Raw genomic sequence first — 9,254 nt, forward strand, 5'->3', positions numbered from 1 at the left:
TTAGCTGGGTTGTTGGGGCTGGGCAGCAAGCAAAAGTACCCAAAAATGCTTTAAAATCACCCAATGTCCCAGGAGCTATTGAGATCAATCACAGCATTTCTCCTCAATTTGTCTGGATCTCTTCAAGACCTGACATGATTGAATTCAGTCAGGGAGACGAGTGGATCTGTGGACAGGAAGGCTTCAGTTTTACTTGACTAATTTTTAGAGAAGGCATGAGCTTTAAATCATTTGTAACCAATAGCCTGGGAATCTTTCTAGTGCTTTTATCTATGTACAGCAATCTTATAAACAAACAAACATGTCCAGAATCTGAATAAGCGAAATAAATTAAGAGCGAAAATGGTCTTTTTACAGTCTCCCTCTTCCATTTTTATAGTTATTTGTGTTTGATTATAACGCTTTACAGCTGTCAAAGGAGAAATTGAGACAATTAGAGGAAAAATAAGGAGAAAATAGAAGAAAATATTTGAAGGAAAATGCTATTTCACCTACATTTTTACAGGAAATGTGGCTGTTAATTTTCAATATCTGCTGTCTCAGGCTTAGGACCTGAAGTTTGCAAGGACTTGATATACAGACAAAGTTAATTTGCAAAATCCTGATACATGCTTGGGTTCAGATTTCGAAAGTGTATTTGTATTTAATACATTTGCAAATATATTTACGGGGTTACGTCTCACTTGTATTTTTTTTTCCTGAATTGCTAATATAAACTCCAGTCTGAAAAGCTGTCTGTCCCGCCGATATTTCCATTTTGCTATATTCACAGTCCATACCACTGATTCTCTGCAAGTGTCTTAAAAGGAAGTAGATATAAAGAAATGCCCCACAACTGCAAGAGGTTTTTGAATATTTCCTTCCCTTTTCACCCTGAAAAATCAACCAAACAACATGTACAAAGTACCAAACAAATTAATTTCAGGAAACTTTTGTGCATACTTCTTGAAGAAATTAAAAAAAAGATGCATCTGTCCTGATAATGAGGAGAATTGTCCAGAAATAGATTTTATATTTAGTCAATCTGGATTGAAGGCAAACCTGAGTCTCATAGCTCAGTGAAACTCTTGTAGATAGTTTAGATATTCTGCACAAAGCAGGACTCTTTCTTATCCCTGCATATGACCAAATCACATTTGATAAATAAGTTGCTTGATAATGTTATTTCTCTGGTGCTTTTCAAATTGTAACAAATATCTACTTTTCATTGTTTTACAAGCTGTGGTCAAGCAACACCTACTTGTTGCAGTGAAAACTGCTAGTGACACAGAGCGGTGAGCAGTGGGATGGTAGGGCACTACTCAGATAAGACAAGATAAAAGTCATTCATCTTCTCCACCTTTTCATGGCAGACACCAGCCTAACCTGATCTATCTGAACTCTTACATCTTGCCCACAGCTGTGCACATGTGTGACCTCAGTGTACAGGAACAGCAAGAAACCCTCACTGGAGACGCCGCTGGTGAGGTTCACCTGGTGCACCAGAGGGCAGCTGGACCTGGGACACAACCTGTATTTCTTTTGGGAGGTGCTCACCCACAGCGCTTGGGTCCCAGGGTGCCATAGCAAAGAGTCTCCGTCTACCATCTGTCACAACAGTGTTGTCACAGCCCTGCTCCCCACTTGACTTTAAGTGCTGGTTGTTCTTCTTAATTATTTGATCAATTAATTGGTGTCATAAAGCTTCACCAGACTACTTAGAATGTTCCTCTTTCATTATACCCAAGACTGGTGGCCTCCATTTTAGCTGATACTGAACGGGTGCAAACAACAGTGGGAAGATGGCAACAGGGGTACCACACAACATTACAAGCACCTCAATAGCCAGGTTGTGCACACACTCCTGTCAGTGATGTAGCAATAAACCAGTTGCAGTTCTGGTTCTCTCATTTTTTGGCTGTAAACAGTTTAAATTCAGTTTGGTTTTCATTATGTAACTTCCATATTTGCATGTCCTGGTATTTCTACTATACATATTATGAAATATGGGCAGACTGTTTTGTTTCCCAAAAGAGACTGATATTCAACAAGATAAACCATACAGATTTTTAAAGGTTTTGTAACTCTCAGGCTTCTTGTGCAAAAGCAAGACCATTTGCCACTTCCTCAGCCACATACGCCCTCCCAGCATGCACTGTGATCAACCATTGGTGTGAAATATTTATTTCTGCATGTTTTATGTATATATTCACAAAAGTTTTAATTTAAAAATGTGCTGTTCTTTTCCAAAATGCCAAACTCTCAACAGATTCCTGCCTGTCCCAGGGACTCTGTACTGCCTTTGCTGCCCACTGTGACTCTTGACCAACAGACCTTCTCCTGAGGAAAGGACCTTCTGGTGCTGCCCCCTCTGTGATTTCAGGGGAACCCGACCTGCAAAGCTGAGAGTGCAGAAGGACAGAAATCTCAGAAGACCCCAGCATGGAGCGGGGAGAAAGCTGGTCTATCTTCTGGAAACCCAGAGCCTCTTCTCCTCGGTACACAGGTAAGGCTATTCTGACCTCTGGGCTCTGTTCCACTTAGACTAAATGAGAACATTTATTATACACGAAAATTGTTTGCCAAGGGAGTAGGAGGGGCCCAAAGCAGACATTATTAATCCACTAAACATTACTGTGCTGCAGCCAAATTTGTAACAAACACAATAGCAGGGATCTTTGTTTGGTACAAACTGCCTTGTAATCATTTCCACAAGCCGAGGCTGGGTCCCAGCTTGCCTGACAAGCTCACCAGGGGCGGGAAATGCAAATATAGCCTCCCCAAATATACACCTCCCGCTCACTCACCGCCAGGATGTCTCCTACCCTCACCACAGCCACGGCCAGCCTCAAACAAGGGCACAGCTCTGCTCCCTGTCACTGCGCCAGAAAATCTGATGGTTTTTCTGTAGACCCCTGTATCCCTGTGGATGCTTCTATACCACGAGGAACTGTGAATTATTAGGGTAGTTGTTTGCTGTGTGGGAAGAGACTCAACACAAGAGGTCAAAGGATTAGACATTAGCCTCGCTAGGAGAGGAAAAAAAAATCAAAGGCATAAAAAATTAAACCATATGAAGTTAAATTCCAGCTGGGCAATTGCAGTCCTGGGAAACAGGCATGGGCATTGCAGTCCGAGCCCACTTCAGAGCGCAGCCTTGCTGGTGGGATTGCTTCTGGTGTCTCCACAAGGAGCGACAATATACTGAGCTCAATGTGTTGGAGAATTTGTCAAGGACACCCAGGGCTCCATGCCAGGGAACCAAGGGAACCTTTGGGAGAAATTGTTCTGACTAGGCTGGGAACCTCCCCTTGTCCAAGCTGTGCTCACCTCTACTTACCATGGAGGTTCACAGGCATATTCCTGAACCACAGCTAAGGCTGTTTCACAGTGTGCTAGATTGTCCTTTTTAAAAATACAGAAGTCCTGCAAATCTCGGAGATTTTGATGGTTTCACTGTCAGTAATGCCCCTTCATCCAACTATGCTGGCAAACCACACTTGCTGATCCTCTGTTGGCACATTTGTGTAGTTTTCTGCTCTCAAAACTGGAAGTTTCCAGTAAACATATCTAGTGTAAGCACCTACATCAAACAGGGCTTCCGCGGCTTGCCTGCAGTCTGAAGGGAGAAGGCTTATTTTTGCAAAGACATATGGGCCTCTCTCATCCCTCTCTTAAGTATATATACTCCTGAGTCCTGACAGTAATAAAATGCTCAAGAACATTATTGTGACAATTTGTTTTAATATATCAAAGAATCCTTGGCGTTATTAGTATAGTCACATAATTATCCTCAGAGAAATTTCCACCCGCATGTTAACGCCCATACATTATTGTGTGAATCTCTTTTATACCTTTTTTTTTTCCATTTGTGGGAAAGATATGTCACTGGGTACTTAGTAATTGCTCCAGAACATAAGCTGCCTATGCCCTGGGTAAAATGTTCGGGAGATAGAGAAGTGCTGGCAGTGTCTTCTGAAAGCTCAGTGCAAGCCAAAGCCTAACTGTGCTTAGAACGTGATGTAAGAATATGATGCACCTCTTTTATTTCACAAGAGATTTCTTAAAAAGACAGGAATTTAAAAATGAGAATGGAGATGAATAGAAATTTATGCTAGGCAAAGTGTGGAAAGGAAGTCTTGTAGCAGGGAATAAATTCTTCAAAGCAGAGAGCCTGACCTGAAATGTCAAGCTAGGACACCAACATCAGTGTTTTCTAGATACCCTGATACCCTAAGCAGCCTAGCTGTATCTGACACTTTCCTATTTAGCTTGGAGATTCCAGATTAAAGGCCTAATCTGCTGAATTTTCTCATAATCCTTCAGAATTTGGAATGAATACAGTAAAAGATGCTGCATATGAACTCAAAAATCAGTCATAGCACTTTCAGATCTTGGCCTCAGCAGCTAGCTCACAATATTGTTGTTGTTTTGTGGGGTTTTTTTAAGTTGGCCCCTTATATGCTTATCTTTGTTTTTTAACTGATTTATCCCAGTATTAAGAGTATGCTATTCTTTGCATATCTGGTATGTTCATTTTACTCAAACTGCTAAGTACAAACCATCAGGGCTTGGAAAAATAGATCTTGTTTCTTATAAACAGTTGTGTTACCTTTTTACTCAAGTGATTTTTATTAATCCTCTTGATTTTATTTTTTTCAGTTGAGTCTGTTTGACATTTCTACACAAGATCTCTGGAGGTTATTCTGAATGTCCCATGAGAGAGACAGAAGTAAGGAACATTCTTCCCCTCCTTTGATCACTTTGTAGCGTAGGAACTGCAAACTGATATTCAAATACTCAGAGCTTTACCGGAACAGAGCACAGTATTAAATGCCGCCTGCTAGAGTGCTGGCAATTGCTACAAGTGATTTACTGTAATATACTTGTACTAGCATTGCCTAACTTATTAATCATAGAAATTTTGCATGTAATTAGTCACATAGTTGTTCATCACAATACAATAACCCAAAAATCTGTCTTCACATGTATTAATGTCCACAAACAAGTCACTTTACACCAGTAAATGATTTTTCCCATTATATTTCCAAAACCTACCCAAAGCTCCCTAAAAATCCCATCATCAAGTGTTTTATTTTTGTTTCTTACTTCTAATTTTCCAAAGTGTGACAGTATTTAGCTCCAAGGGGTTTTTTTGCATCTGTCTTTTTGTTTTTCAGGTTTCCTTTTTGGGCTAAGATTCTGCCAGTTAGAAGTCAGTATTTCTCTTGCTATAGTGCAGTTTTAAAAATGTATCTTTGTACTGATATGTGTATACTCAGCACCACTATCCACCACTTCATATTGAGGATTAGAAATTCCCAGCTCAGTACACATTTCAGGAATTGTTTCCTTCCCTGCTCTGGAAGCTGCTCCAGTTCACACATCGACCTTGTGAATCCCAGGCGTTGTGCAAAGCAAATCTCCATCTTTTCCTCTCTTACTTTCTAACTACTCCAAATATTTATTTAGTGAAAGTCAAGACCAGAATGAGTGAACTGACAATTTTACATGGGAGACTTTGCAAGGAAAGACTGTGGAAGAAATAGACAGTTCCTACAGTTGTGGTCCTAGTTACCCACCAACCTGCCCTCCTATTTACTGCCAAAAGTGGTGAAGAAGAGAAATGGGAGCAAAGAGAGCTTGCAGGAGAAATGGAGAAGAAAACCCTGAAGGGGCAACATGACAACTGATGGTGAATGAGAGAAAAAGCAGGAGAAGAGCAGAAGGAACATTAAGATGGGCAACACCAGGGAGGTTAGAGACCTGGAGTTTGGTGACACAGAACCATTAGGAGTTAACTATGCAGAAATCCAGTTAACAGGATGTTTCATCTACTATGATAGTTACTTAGCATCTACCCATTTTACAGATACAACCTCCATAGGCTATGCCACAGAGAGATAAAAATGAAAAGGCATAAACTGACGTGACTTAGCCAAGTATTAAAAACAAACCAAAAAACCCCAAACCAACACCCAAAGAGAAAGTCACTTCCTGTCTCTTACCAAACCTACATGAGGTGGGGCAAGGCAAAGTCAAAAGCATTAAGTATGTAAAAGTAGGAGGAAGAAATTAATAAGCTAAACAGTTTGAACCACACATATTTGAACAACATGTTAAACCATTATTTTGAAGAAGGAAGCTAGTATTAAGATTTATAGACAATCAAAAAATACAATGAAAACAAGAGATGCAAAACATCTGGAAGAGTAACTGCAGATCATATCATTATGGATTGTGACACTAAAGCTCACTTCATTCATTCTTGTGGCGTTGAGAGAACTGCAGGCAACAAAGTAAAGACAAATACAAAAGAACATAACCAGTGATAAGCAAACTGATGCCTTTGACACTTTGCTCTTGGGATTATTATTACAGATATCTCTACAACATATGGCCTTTTATTCTCAGGTAAAAATACAATTTAGTTCCGAAACTTTCCTAGTTTATATTTTTTTTTGTTTCATCTCTGATCCTACTTCACTCTTCAGCGCTTACTAAACCAACGAAACACCATCAGTCTAATATTGTTGTTTCTCACTGCACTGAGTCAAAATCAGCAAGCATTCCTAGATATTACTTACTGTCACTTGGCTCATGGTGACCTGCTGTTTTGTCGCCTCCCCGTTGAGGATCCCACAGCAGAATGATGGCAGTTTGGAAACTGCAGCTCTATAAAAAGTGTCATCCTAATATCAGAGGAGGAGCTAGGCATAAGGGGTTGGCTTCATGAATGTAAATATTTAATAATTTATTTAGTAACATGGCTTTTATTTTTTCCCCAGGCAAAAGCTTTAATAAAGGAATAGGTCTACTGCAACAAAGGAAACAACAGGAAAAATAGAGACAAGGACACATCCTAACCCCATTAATATCAGTGGGAATTTGCCTTCATCTTCAGTGGGAACAGAACTTCAAAGACACAGCAATCACACATGCAACCTGAAGGATAAAATATGAACCTTTAATGGTCAAAGACACAAACTGTGTTTAGAGGATGGCAGTGTAGTCCCGACATGGTGGAAATGTCCCCAGCAGGAATTTCACATCCTGGCCTGACCGCAGCCTTGTCCCCAGTGCGGCCAGGGTGGCCATTGGGACAGATGGTACAGAGGCCACGGGCATGGGCAGTTTCCTTGGCAGAAGAACCTCTCTGAGGCAGGACCATGCAGGAGCTGGGCAGAGAGGATCCTCTTCTTGGTGAACACTGTCTCTCTTGCTGTTCATGGCTTTACTTTCAGTGCCTAAATCTGAAAGAAGTGATATCTCCACCTTTAGTGTTTTTTGGGGGTTTTGGTTTTGTTTGTTTGTTTGTTTTTTACATCTCAGCAATTGAAGATATCCTTCCAAAGTCTGCCAATGCAGACGGAAAGCTGTATCTCCTCAGTCCTGCCTTGTGTTGTTAGCACTGAGGAAGATGAGTGGTGTGGATAGAAAGAATATTTTCTTCTCCAGGGAGATTCAAGATGTCCCTTAGGGACTAAGAACACATCCTGGGTGCCCTCGGCCTGCTAAACGCTGTGACAAACCTAAGTGGGAAAGCCAAAATGAGGGAACTCATGTTCCCAAGCATCTCTGTGGGTCATGTTTTGGTACTGGCACCACATGGCAAAGTAGAAATTAAAAGAACAGAGGCATCATTCTTCTGTTAACAGCAGAACTAATTTCCTTCTCCTTTGGATGACTCCTTATGCATCTTCCATTCCTGGGATTGCATAAGACATGGTATCAAGTCACTGTATGATAATGTGCATAAAGTACAGCCTGGAGAGGTTGTTACACTCTTGAGGGGTGAGTTCATCTGTCCCACAAACATGCAGCTTCTCATAGTCCTACAACAGCTCTGTAAGAAAAAGTCCCCCTCTGTCCTTCCTTATTCGTCACCAAAATAGGTCTGACAACACAGACCCTTTCAACTAAACCAAATTCCAAATAATGGTAGGTGTTCCAGGAAAATGTCCCATAGGGGTGTGTATCCTAACTAAGGCCCCCTCATTAATTGCAAATTGTATTTTGTATGGGATCTGCACCACCAGCCCATTGGAGGAAAAAAACCAACAAACATTTTTCAGAAAAGTCCCTTTAAAATAAATATGTTTACCACTTGCTAATATGTCTGTGTACTATACAGCAGTGATTTTCAATCCCTAGGTGTAGAGAGCTCTATGGACAACTTTTAATAAAGCTACAAATATGATTACAAAATACAAATTCACGCACATTTTCCATGCATTAAATCTCTTAAGGAAGCCTGTACCCCTACTGGAAAACTATAGGGAAATTTCAAAGCCTATGCTTTTTGCAAATCAGACCTATAGAGTATGTCAAAATACATAGTTGGGTTGTTTTTTTGTTTATTTGTTTGTTTTGCTGTTGTTGAGGTTTGTTGGTTTGTTTGTTTGAGAGACAGCATTGCTCAGGATCCTGCAGGAACAGAGAACTTACTGTTTCAATATTTCTTTCACTAAAATACCGTATTTCTTTAATGCTAAATTTCTTTGGTTTCCAGTGTGCTCTTTTTTAACAATCAGCATGTGTACAATCAATCTAAGAAACGAGGAATAAAGCATGTGGTTTGGCTGCTTTGAAAATCATATAATAAGGCTATTTGAGTTTACGGGCTTAGCTTGGCAGCCCAACTAAAATGCTTGTTAGTGAGACAGTGCAATAAAGCCGAAACACAGTATTGTAGACAAGAAACTAACCTTTATTTCATGGGTTCCATCTTCTCTGAGTATATGAGCCCAGCGCTTTGTGGAATTAAGCGACACTCTTAAACACAACACTATTCAGCGCAACATATTTGATTAGATTAGTTAAACCAATGTGGTAAAGATGAAGTGAAACTGAGCAGCTTCATGGCCCTTAGCACATGCACCATCAGGACAGCATCTTCCCTAAGCAAGGGGTAGCAGCTTTTGAAGTCAGTCTGGTGTAATTTAAATGTAGTGTTGTATAAAGCATGAGAATAAAACCAACTGAGTGGAAAAAAAAACCAGAGGAGTTAAACTCTGGACAAATTTATGATTGCACTACCCAAATTAAAGCATATTTGTGCAAAGTATTCAGAAGAAGAGGACATAGGCATGGCTACTACAGTGTACCAAAGAGATTAAAACCCCCAAATCCCGTTGATGTTGTGTTCTTGTTGTGTTTGAAGTAGCAATTAGAGTCTGGCGTCAAGTTTGAACGATAACTACTACTTTCTTCACACAGATTTTCTAAGCTTGTGAGACCAGTTTTCAAAAGCTCTCTAGCAAAGCTATTATGTT

Source organism: Nesoenas mayeri (assembly GCF_963082525.1).
Source record: "Nesoenas mayeri genome assembly, chromosome: 8".
In the NCBI taxonomy this organism is placed as follows: domain Eukaryota; kingdom Metazoa; phylum Chordata; class Aves; order Columbiformes; family Columbidae; genus Nesoenas; species Nesoenas mayeri.